General features: G+C 49.6%; 19 non-coding genes across 19 annotated transcripts; all 19 read right to left on the bottom strand.

Moving 5' to 3' along the window:
• Nucleotides 1–125: 125 nt before the first annotated feature.
• LOC118964168 lies at nucleotides 126–242 on the bottom strand. Its single transcript, XR_005051216.1, has one exon. It is a non-coding gene; the product is annotated as a U5 spliceosomal RNA (small nuclear RNA).
• Nucleotides 243–706: 464 nt separating this feature from the next.
• LOC118964219 lies at nucleotides 707–889 on the bottom strand. The gene has a single exon (XR_005051267.1). It is a non-coding gene; the product is annotated as a U2 spliceosomal RNA (small nuclear RNA).
• Nucleotides 890–1,118: 229 nt separating this feature from the next.
• Nucleotides 1,119–1,235, bottom strand: LOC118964166. The gene has a single exon (XR_005051214.1). It is a non-coding gene; the product is annotated as a U5 spliceosomal RNA (small nuclear RNA).
• Nucleotides 1,236–1,670: 435 nt separating this feature from the next.
• LOC118964201 lies at nucleotides 1,671–1,859 on the bottom strand. Its single transcript, XR_005051249.1, has one exon. It is a non-coding gene; the product is annotated as a U2 spliceosomal RNA (small nuclear RNA).
• A 235-nt stretch (nucleotides 1,860–2,094) lies between these two features.
• LOC118964172 lies at nucleotides 2,095–2,210 on the bottom strand. The gene has a single exon (XR_005051220.1). It is a non-coding gene; the product is annotated as a U5 spliceosomal RNA (small nuclear RNA).
• Nucleotides 2,211–2,652: 442 nt separating this feature from the next.
• On the bottom strand, nucleotides 2,653–2,840 carry LOC118964213. The gene has a single exon (XR_005051261.1). It is a non-coding gene; the product is annotated as a U2 spliceosomal RNA (small nuclear RNA).
• A 233-nt stretch (nucleotides 2,841–3,073) lies between these two features.
• On the bottom strand, nucleotides 3,074–3,190 carry LOC118964165. Its single transcript, XR_005051213.1, has one exon. It is a non-coding gene; the product is annotated as a U5 spliceosomal RNA (small nuclear RNA).
• A 434-nt stretch (nucleotides 3,191–3,624) lies between these two features.
• Nucleotides 3,625–3,810, bottom strand: LOC118964205. The gene has a single exon (XR_005051253.1). It is a non-coding gene; the product is annotated as a U2 spliceosomal RNA (small nuclear RNA).
• A 233-nt stretch (nucleotides 3,811–4,043) lies between these two features.
• Nucleotides 4,044–4,160, bottom strand: LOC118964163. Its single transcript, XR_005051211.1, has one exon. It is a non-coding gene; the product is annotated as a U5 spliceosomal RNA (small nuclear RNA).
• Nucleotides 4,161–4,567: 407 nt separating this feature from the next.
• LOC118964215 lies at nucleotides 4,568–4,753 on the bottom strand. The gene has a single exon (XR_005051263.1). It is a non-coding gene; the product is annotated as a U2 spliceosomal RNA (small nuclear RNA).
• A 238-nt stretch (nucleotides 4,754–4,991) lies between these two features.
• Nucleotides 4,992–5,104, bottom strand: LOC118964184. The gene has a single exon (XR_005051232.1). It is a non-coding gene; the product is annotated as a U5 spliceosomal RNA (small nuclear RNA).
• Nucleotides 5,105–5,537: 433 nt separating this feature from the next.
• Nucleotides 5,538–5,726, bottom strand: LOC118964202. The gene has a single exon (XR_005051250.1). It is a non-coding gene; the product is annotated as a U2 spliceosomal RNA (small nuclear RNA).
• Nucleotides 5,727–5,963: 237 nt separating this feature from the next.
• LOC118964178 lies at nucleotides 5,964–6,080 on the bottom strand. Its single transcript, XR_005051226.1, has one exon. It is a non-coding gene; the product is annotated as a U5 spliceosomal RNA (small nuclear RNA).
• Nucleotides 6,081–6,511: 431 nt separating this feature from the next.
• On the bottom strand, nucleotides 6,512–6,701 carry LOC118964200. Its single transcript, XR_005051248.1, has one exon. It is a non-coding gene; the product is annotated as a U2 spliceosomal RNA (small nuclear RNA).
• A 235-nt stretch (nucleotides 6,702–6,936) lies between these two features.
• LOC118964162 lies at nucleotides 6,937–7,053 on the bottom strand. The gene has a single exon (XR_005051210.1). It is a non-coding gene; the product is annotated as a U5 spliceosomal RNA (small nuclear RNA).
• Nucleotides 7,054–7,482: 429 nt separating this feature from the next.
• Nucleotides 7,483–7,673, bottom strand: LOC118964198. The gene has a single exon (XR_005051246.1). It is a non-coding gene; the product is annotated as a U2 spliceosomal RNA (small nuclear RNA).
• Nucleotides 7,674–7,910: 237 nt separating this feature from the next.
• On the bottom strand, nucleotides 7,911–8,027 carry LOC118964161. The gene has a single exon (XR_005051209.1). It is a non-coding gene; the product is annotated as a U5 spliceosomal RNA (small nuclear RNA).
• A 448-nt stretch (nucleotides 8,028–8,475) lies between these two features.
• On the bottom strand, nucleotides 8,476–8,665 carry LOC118964196. Its single transcript, XR_005051244.1, has one exon. It is a non-coding gene; the product is annotated as a U2 spliceosomal RNA (small nuclear RNA).
• Nucleotides 8,666–8,903: 238 nt separating this feature from the next.
• LOC118964167 lies at nucleotides 8,904–9,020 on the bottom strand. The gene has a single exon (XR_005051215.1). It is a non-coding gene; the product is annotated as a U5 spliceosomal RNA (small nuclear RNA).
• Nucleotides 9,021–9,306: the final 286 nt, after the last annotated feature.

The following is a 9,306-nucleotide window of genomic DNA, read 5'->3' as shown; positions in this document are numbered from 1 at the left end:
CCCACCCACCCACCCACTGTTTTCCCTGGCAACAAACAGGCAGGTGTTTTTTGGAAAAAGTCGCTAATGCGTCTGAAGTCACTATCCTGGCCCATCTCGTCAAGTTCTCTTGAAACAAGATACCGGGCTCTGCAAGAAGAAAGACGCTCCAAAAATACGTGGAACTCGTAATTGTTTCCTCTCCACGGAAGTCTTTAGTAAAAGGCGAAAGGCTTGTGCGTAATGAAGAGAAACCAGAGTCATATGGGAAGTCACGGAGGCGGGGGCCCGAGACACACTCTGTTTCACTCTTAGGCGGGTTCCCGCGGGTGCTCCGGAACCCACTCTTAAAGTTTTGGAGGGCTGTCTGTGGATAAAAAGAAAAGAAGGTCGCAGACACAGAGAGAGAGAGAGAGAGAGATGAGAAGACGAGAGAGAGAGAGAGAGAGAGAGAGAGAGAGACGAGAGAGAGAGAGAGAGAGAGAGAGAGAGAGAGACGATGAGGAGAGACACACAATCCTGGCCCCAATTCTTTTTTTTTTTTTTTTTTTTTTTTTTTTTTAAGTAAAATGGCGGGAAACGGGGGACCCCATTGAAGGGCGCTTCGCCTTTCTTTCAGTTTGATGTTTCTTTCCTTCTCTTCTTCTGAGCTAGCTAGCTAGCTAGCCAGCCAGCCAGCTGTTTACATAGCTTTGTGAATTTACATTTTTCCTTGACAACGCGAGAAAAGTGTTGCACCGTTCCCGGAGGTACTGCAATACCGGGTCGATGCGTGGAGCGGACGGAGCAAGCCCCATTTCCGACTCCTGTTCGAAAAATCATTTAATATGTAGTCCCCGATGGGGGACGTATCAGATATTAAATGATAAGAACAGATACTACACTGATCTTAGCCAAAAGGCGAAGCGCGCCCACCAAATGGAACCCTGAAACCGCTGCCCCCCGGGGGTCTCGACAGACCCAGGGTGGTTGGCAAAGCCAGCTCCTCTCTCTCTCCAACCCCCACCCACCCACCCACCCACCCACCCACCCACTGTTTCCCTGGCAACAAACAGGCAGGGTTTTTTGGAAAAAAGTCGTAATGCGTCTGTAAGTCACTCCCTGGCCCATCTCTGTCAATTTCTCTTGAACAAGATACCGGGTCTGCAAGAAGCAAAGCGCTCCCAAAAATACGTGGAACTCGTAAGTGTTCCTCTCCACGGAAGTCTTTAGTAAAAGGCGAAAGGCTTGTGCGTAATGAAGAGAAACCAGAGTCTTCATATGGAAGTCAAGAGGTCGGGGCCCGACGACACACTCTGTGCACTCTAGGCAGGGTTCCCGCGGGTGCTCCCGGAACCCACTCTTCCAAGTTTTGGAGGGCTGTCTGGGAAAAAAGAAGGTCGCCAGACACAGGAGAAGAGAGAGAGAGAGAGATTAGGAGAGAGAGGAGAGAAGAGAGAGAGGAGAGAGAGAGAGAGAGAGAGAGAGAGGACACACACAATCCTGGCCCAATTCTTTTTTTTTTTTTTTTTTTTTTTTTTTTTTTAAGTAAAATGGCGGGAAACGGGGGACCCCATTGAAGGGCGCTTCGCCTTTCTTTCAGTTTGAATGTTTCTTTCCTTCTTCTTCTGCTAGCTAGCTAGCTAGCTAGCCAGCCAGCCAGCTGTTTACATAGCTTTGTGAATTTACATTTTTCCTTGACAACGGGAGAAAAGTGTTGCACCGTTCCCGGAGGTACTGCAATACCGGGTCGATGCGTGGAGCGGACGGAGCAAGCCCCATTTCCGACTCCCTGTTCGAAAAATCCATTTAATATGTAGTCCCCCGAGGGGGACGTATCAGATATTAAACTGATAGAACAGATACTACACTTGATCTTAGCCAAAAGGCCGAGAAGCGATAACCCACAAATGGAACCTGAAACCGCCGGACCCCGGGGGTCTCGACAGACCCCAGCGGTGGGTTGGCAAAAGCCAGCTCCTCTCTCCCTCCAACCCCCACCCACCACCCACCCACCCACCCACCCACTGTTTCCCTGGCAACAAACAGGCAGGTGTTTTTTGGAAAAAGTCGCTAATGCGTCTGTAAGTCACTATCCTGGCCCATCTCTGTCAATTTCTCTTGAAACAAGATACCGGCTCTGCAAGAAGCAAAGCGCTCCAAAAATACGTGGAACTCGTAATGTGTCCTCTCCACGGGAGTCTTTAGTAAAAGGCGAAAGGCTTGTGCGTAATGAAGAGAAACCAGAGTCATATGGAAGTCAAGAGGTCGGGGCCGAGACACACTCTGTGCACTCTAGGCAGGGTCCCGCGGGTGCTCCACGGAACCCACTCTTCCAAGTTTTGGAGGGCTGTCTGTGGATAAAAAGAAGGTCGCAGACACAGAGAGAGAGAGAGAGAGAGAGAGAGAGAGAGAGAGAGAGTGAGAGAGAGAGAGAGAGAGAGAGAGAGAGAGAGAGAGAGAGAGACGAGAGAGAACACCACAATCCTGGCCCCAATTCTTTTTTTTTTTTTTTTTTTTTTTTTTTTTTAAGTAAAATGGCGGGAAACGGGGGACCCATTGAAGGGCGCTTCGCCTTTCTTTCAGTTTGAATGTTTCTTTCCTTCTCTTCTTCTGCTAGCTAGCTAGCTAGCTAGCCGCCAGCCAGCTGTTACATAGCTTTGTGAATTTACATTTTTCTTGACAAGGGAGAAAAGTGTTTGCACCGTTCCCGGAGGTACTGCCAACCGGGTCGATGCGTGGAGCGGACGGAGCAAGCCCCATTTCCGACTCCCTGTTCGAAAAATCCATTTAATATGTAGTCCCCGATGGGGGACGTATCAGATATTAAACTGATAAGAACAGACTACCACTTGATCTTAGCCAAAAGGCCGAGAAGCGATAACCCACAAATGAACCCTGAAACCGCCGGACCCCCGGGGTCTCGACAGACCCAGCGGGTGGGTTGGCAAAAGCCAGCTCCTCTCTCCCTCAACCCCCACCCACCCACCCACCCACCCACCACCACTGTTTCCCTGGCAACAAACAGCAGGTGTTTTTTGGAAAAAGTCGCTAATGCGTCTGTAAGTCACTATCCTGGCCCATCTCTGTCAATTTCTCTTGAAACAAGATACCGGGCTCTGCAAGAAGCAAAGCCGCTCCAAAAATACGTGGAACTCGTAAGTGTTCCTCTCCACGGAAGTCTTTAGTAAAAGGCGAAAGGCTTGTGCGTAATGAAGAGAAACCAGAGTCATATGGAAGTCAAGAGGTCGGGGCCCGAGACACACTCTGTGCACTCTAGGCAGGGTTCCCGCGGGTGCCCGGAACCCATCTTCCAAGTTTTGGAGGGCTGTCTGTGGATAAAAGAAGGTCGCAGACACAGAGAGAGAGAGAGAGAGAGAGAGAGAGAGAGAAGAGAGAGAGGAGAAGAAAGAGAGAGCGAGAGAGAGAGAGAGAGAGAGAGAGAGAGACACACACAATCCTGGCCCCAATTCTTTTTTTTTTTTTTTTTTTTTTTTTTTTAAGTAAAATGGCGGGAAACGGGGGACCATTGAAGGGCGCTTCGCCTTTCTTTCAGTTTGAATGTTTCTTTCCTTCTCTTCTTCTGCTAGCTAGCTAGCTAGCTAGCCAGCCAGCCGCTGTTTACATAGCTTTGTGAATTTACATTTTTCCTTGACAACGGGAGAAAAGTGTTGCACCGTCCCGGAGGTACTGCAATACCGGGTCGATGCGTGGAGCGGACGGAGCAAGCCCCATTTCGACTCCCTGTTCGAAAAATCATTTAATATGTAGTCCCCGATGGGGACGTATCAGATATTAAACTGATAAGAACAGATACTACACTTGATCTTAGCCAAAAGGCCGAGAAGCGATAACCCACAAATGGACCCTGAAACCGCCGACCCCGGGGTCTCGACAGACCCAGCGGGTGGGTTGGCAAAAGCCAGCTCCTCTCTCCCTCCAAAACCCACCCCACCCACCCACCACCCACCCACCCACTGTTTCCCTGGCAACAAACAGGCAGGTGTTTTTGGAAAAAGTCGCTAATGCGTCTGTAAGTCACTATCCTGGCCCATCTCTGTCAATTCTCTTGAAACAAGATACCGGGCTCTGCAAGAAGCAAAGCCGCTCCAAAAATACGTGGAACTCGTAAGTGTTCCTCTCCACGGAAGTCTTTAGTAAAAGGCGAAAGGCTTGTGCGTAATGAAGAGAAACCAGAGTCATATGGAAGTCAAGAGGTCGGGGCCCGAGACACACTCTGTGCACTCTAGGCAGGGTTCCCGCGGGTGCTCCCGGAACCCACTCTTCCAAGTTTTGAGGGCTGTCTGTGGATAAAAAGAAGGTCGCAGACACAGAGAGAGAGAGAGAGAGAGAGAGAGAGAGAGAGAGATGAGAGAGAGAGAGAGAGAGAGAGAGAGAGAGACAACACACAATCCTGGCCCCAATTTTTTTTTTTTTTTTTTTTAAGTAAAATGGCGGAAACGGGGGACCATTGAAGGGCGCTTCGCCTTTCTTTCAGTTTGAATGTTTCTTTCCTTCTCTTCTTCTGCTAGCTAGCTAGCTAGCTAGCCAGCAGCCAGCTGTTTACATAGCTTTGTGAATTTACATTTTCCTTGACAACGGGAGAAAAGTGTTGCGCACCGTTCCGGAGGTACTGCAATACCGGGTCGATGCGTGGAGCGACGGAGCAAGCCCCATTTCCGACTCCCTGTTCGAAAAATCCATTTAATATGTAGTCCCCCGATGGGGGACGTATCAGATATAAATGATAAGAACAGATACTACACTTGATCTTAGCCAAAGGCCGAGAAGCGATAACCCACAAATGGAACCCTGAAACCGACGGACCCCCGGGGGTCTCGACAGACCCCAGCGGGTGGGTTGGCAAAAGCCAGCTCCTCTCTCCCTCCAACCCCCACCCACCCACCCACCCACCCACCCACCCACTGTTTCCCTGGCAACAAACAGGCAGGGTTTTTGGAAAAAGTCGCTAATGCGTCTGTAAGTCACTATCCTGGCCCATCTCTGTCAATTTCTCTTGAAACAAGATACCGGGCTCTGCAAGAAGCAAAGCCGCTCCAAAAATACGTGGAACTCGTAAGTGTTCTCTCACGGAAGTCTTAGTAAAAGGCGAAAGCTTGTGCGTAATGAAGAGAAACCAGAGTCATATGGAAGTCAAGAGGTCGGGGCCCGAGACACACTCTGTGCACTCTAGGCAGGGTTCCCGCGGGTGCTCCGGAACCCACTCTTCCAAGTTTTGGAGGGCTGTCTGTGGATAAAAAGAAGGTCGCAGACACAGAGAGAGAGAGAGAGAGAGAGAGAGAGAGAGAGAGAGAGAGAGAGAGAGAGAGAGAGAGAGAGAGAGAGAGAGAGAGAGAGAGAGACACACAATCCTGGCCCCAATTCTTTTTTTTTTTTTTTTTTTTTTTTTTTAAGTAAAATGGCGGGAAACGGGGGACCCCATTGAAGGGCGCTTCGCCTTTCTTTCAGTTTGAATGTTATTTCCTTCTCTTCTTCTGCTAGCTAGCTAGCTAGCTAGCCAGCCAGCCAGCTGTTTACATAGCTTTGTGAATTTACATTTTTCCTTGACAACGGGAGAAAAGTGTTGCACCGTTCCCGGAGGTACTGCAATACGGGTCGATGCGTGGAGCGGACGGAGCAAGCCCCATTTCCGACTCCCTGTTCGAAAAATCCATTTAATATGTAGTCCCCGATGGGGGACGTATCAGATATTAAACTGATAAGAACAGATACTACACTTGATCTTAGCCAAAAGGCCGAGAAGCGATAACCCACAAATGGAACACCTGAAACCGCCGGACCCCGGGGGTCTCGACAGACCCCAGGGTGGGTTGGCAAAAGCCAGCTCCTCTCTCCCTCCAACCCCACCCACCCACCCACCCACCCACCCACCCACTGTTTCCTGGCACAAACAGGCAGGTGTTTTTGGAAAAAGTCGCTTAATGCGTCTGGTAAGTCACTATCCTGGCCCATCTCTGTCAATTCTCTTGAAACAAGATCCCGGGCTCTGCAAGAAGCAAGCCGCTTCCACAAAATACGTGGAACTCGTAAGTGTTCCTCTCCACGGAAGTCTTTAGTAAAAGGCGAAAGGCTTGTGCGTAATGTAAGAGAAACCAGAGTCATATGGAAGTCAAGAGGCGGGGCCCGAGACACACTCTGTGCACTCTAGGCAGGGTTCCCGCGGGTTGCTCCCGGAACCCACTCTTCCAAGTTTTGGAGGGCTGTCTGTGGATAAAAAGAAGGTCGCAGACACAGAGAGAGAGAGAGAGAGAGAGAGAGAGAGGAGAGAGAGAGAAGAGAGAGAGAGAGAGAGAGAGAGAGAGAGAGAGAGACACACACAATCCTGGCCCAATTCTTTTTTTTTTTTTTTTTTTTTTTTTTTTTTAAGTAAAATGGCGGGAAACGGGGGACCCCATTGAAGGGCGCTTCGCCTTTCTTTCAGTTTGAATGTTTCTTTCCTTCTCTTCTTCTGCTAGCTAGCTAGCTAGCTAGCCAGCCAGCCAGCTGTTTACATAGCTTTGTGAATTTACATTTTTCTTGACAACGGGAGAAAAGTGTTTGCACCGTTCCCGGAGGTACTGCAATACCGGTCGATGCGTGGAGCGGACGGAGCAAGCCCCATTTCCGACTCCCTGTTCGAAAAAATCCATTAATATGTAGTCCCCCGATGGGGGACGTATCAGATATTAAACTGATAAGAACAGATACTACACTTGATCTTAGCCAAAAGGCCGAGAAGCGATAACCCACAAATGGAACCCTGAAACCGCCGGACCCCGGGGGTCTCGACAGACCAGAGGGTGGGTTGGCAAAAGCCAGCTCCTCTCTCCCTCCAACCCCCACCCACCCACCCACCCACCCACCCACCCACTGTTTCCCTGGCAACAAACAGGCAGGTGTTTTTGGAAAAAGTCGCTAATGCGTCTGTAAGTCACTATCCTGGCCCATCTCTGTCAATTTCTCTTGAAAAAGATACCGGGCTCTGCAAGAAGCAAAGCCGCTCCAAAAATACGTGGAACTCGTAAGTGTTCCTCTCCACGGAAGTCTTTAGTAAAAGGCGAAAGGCTTGTGCGTAATGAAGAGAAACCAGAGTCATATGGAAGTCAAGAGGTCGGGGCCCGAGACACACTCTGTGCACTCTAGGCAGGGTTCCCGCGGGTGCTCCCGGAACCCACTCTTCCAAGTTTTGGAGGGCTGTCTGTGGATAAAAAGAAGGTCGCAGACACAGAGAGAGAGAGAGAGAGAGAGAGAGAGAGAAGAGAGAGAGGAGAGAGAGAGAGAGAGAAGAGAGAGAGAGAGAGAGAGAGAGAGAGAGAGACACACACAATCCTGGCCCAATTCTTTTTTTTTTTTTTTTTTTTAAGTAAAATGGCGGAAACGGGGGACCCCATGAAGGGCGCTTCGCTTTCTTTCAGTTTGAATGTTTCTTTCCTTCTCTCTTCTGCTAGCTAGCTAGCTAGCTAGCCAGCCAGCCAGCTGTTTACATAGCTTTGTGAATTTACATTTTCCTTGACAACGGGAGAAAAGTGTTGCACCGTTCCGGAGGTACTGCAATACCGGGTCGATGCGTGGAGCGCGACGGAGCAAGCCCCATTTCCGACTCCCTGTTCGAAAAATCCATTTAATATGTAGTCCCCCGATGGGGGACGTATCAGATATTAAACTGATAAGAACAGATACTACACTTGATCTTAGCCAAAAGGCCGAGAAGCGATAACCCACAAATGGAACCCTGAAACCGCCGGACCCCCGGGGGTCTCGACAGACCCAGCGGGTGGGTTGGCAAAAGCCAGCTCCTCTCTCCCTCCAACCCCACACCCACCCACCCACCCACCCACCCACTGTTTCCCTGGCAACAAACAGGCAGGTGTGTTTTTGGAAAAAGTCGCTAATGCGTCTGTAAGTCACTATCCTGGCCCATCTCTGTCAATTTCTCTTGAAACAAGATACCGGGCTCTGCAAGAAGCAAAGCCGCTCCAAAAATACGTGGAACTCGTAAGTGTTCCTCTCCACGGAAGTCTTTAGTAAAAGGCGAAAGGCTTGTGCGTAATGAAGAGAAACCAGAGTCATATGGAAGTCAAGAGGTCGGGGCCCGAGACACACTCTGTGCACTCTAGGCAGGGTTCCCGCGGGTGCTCCCGGAACCCACTCTTCCAAGTTTTGGAGGGCTGTCTGTGGATAAAAAGAAGGTCGCAGACACAGAGAGAGAGAGAGAGAGAGAGAGAGAGAGAGAGAGAGAGAGAGAGAGAGAGAGAGAGAGAGAGAGAGAGAGAGAGAGAGAGAGAGAGAGAGACACACACAATCCTGGCCCCAATTCTTTTTTTTTTTTTTTTTTTTTTTTTTTTTTTTAAGTAAAATGGCGGGAAACGGGGGACCCCATTGAAGGGCGCTTCGCCTTTCTTTCAGTTTGAATGTTTCTTTCCTTCTCTTCTTCTGCTAGCTAGCTAGCTAGCTAGCCAGCCAGCCAGCTGTTTACATAGCTTTGTGAATTTACATTTTTCCTTGACAACGGGAGAAAAGTGTTGCACCGTTCCCGGAGGTACTGCAATACCGGGTCGATGCGTGGAGCGGACGGAGCAAGCCCCATTTCCGACTCCCTGTTCGAAAAATCCATTTAATATGTAGTCCCCGATGGGGGACGTATCAGATATTAAACTGATAAGAACAGATACTACACTTGATCTTAGCCAAAAGGCCGAGAAGCGATAACCCACAAATGGAACCCTGAAACCGCCGGACCCCCGGGGGTCTCGACAGACCCCAGCGGGTGGGTTGGCAAAAGCCAGCTCCTCTCTCCCTCCAACCCCCACCCACCCACCCACCCACCCACCCACCCACTGTTTCCCTGGCAACAAACAGGCAGTGTTTTTTGGAAAATTCGCTAATGCGTCTGTAAGTCACTATCCTGGCCCATCTCTGTCAATTTCTCTTGAAACAAGATACCGGGCTCTGCAAGAAGCAAAGCCGCTCCAACAATACGTGGAACTCGTAAGTGTTCCTCTCCACGGAAGTCTTTAGTAAAAGGCGAAAGGCTTGTGCGTAATGAAGAGAAACCAGAGTCATATGGAAGTCAAGAGGTCGGGGCCCGAGACCACTCTGTTGCACTCTAGGCAGGGTTCCCGCGGGTGCTCCCGGAAACCCACTCTTCCAAGTTTTGGAGGGCTGTCTGTGGATAAAAAGAAGGTCGCAGACACAGAGAGAGAGAGAGAGAGAGAGAGAGAGAGAGTAGAGAGAGAGAGAGAGACAGAGAGAGAGAGAGAGAGAGAGACGAGAGAGAGACCACACACAATCCTGGCCCCAATTCTTTTTTTTTTTTTTTTTTTTTTTTTTTTTTTTAAGTAAAATGGC

This window comes from Oncorhynchus mykiss, unplaced genomic scaffold, assembly GCF_013265735.2.
Source record: "Oncorhynchus mykiss isolate Arlee unplaced genomic scaffold, USDA_OmykA_1.1 un_scaffold_900, whole genome shotgun sequence".
Classification (NCBI taxonomy): Eukaryota; Metazoa; Chordata; class Actinopteri; order Salmoniformes; family Salmonidae; genus Oncorhynchus; species Oncorhynchus mykiss.
The sequence above is the reverse complement of the archived record's forward strand: the minus strand, read 5'-3'. Positions and strand labels throughout refer to the sequence as shown.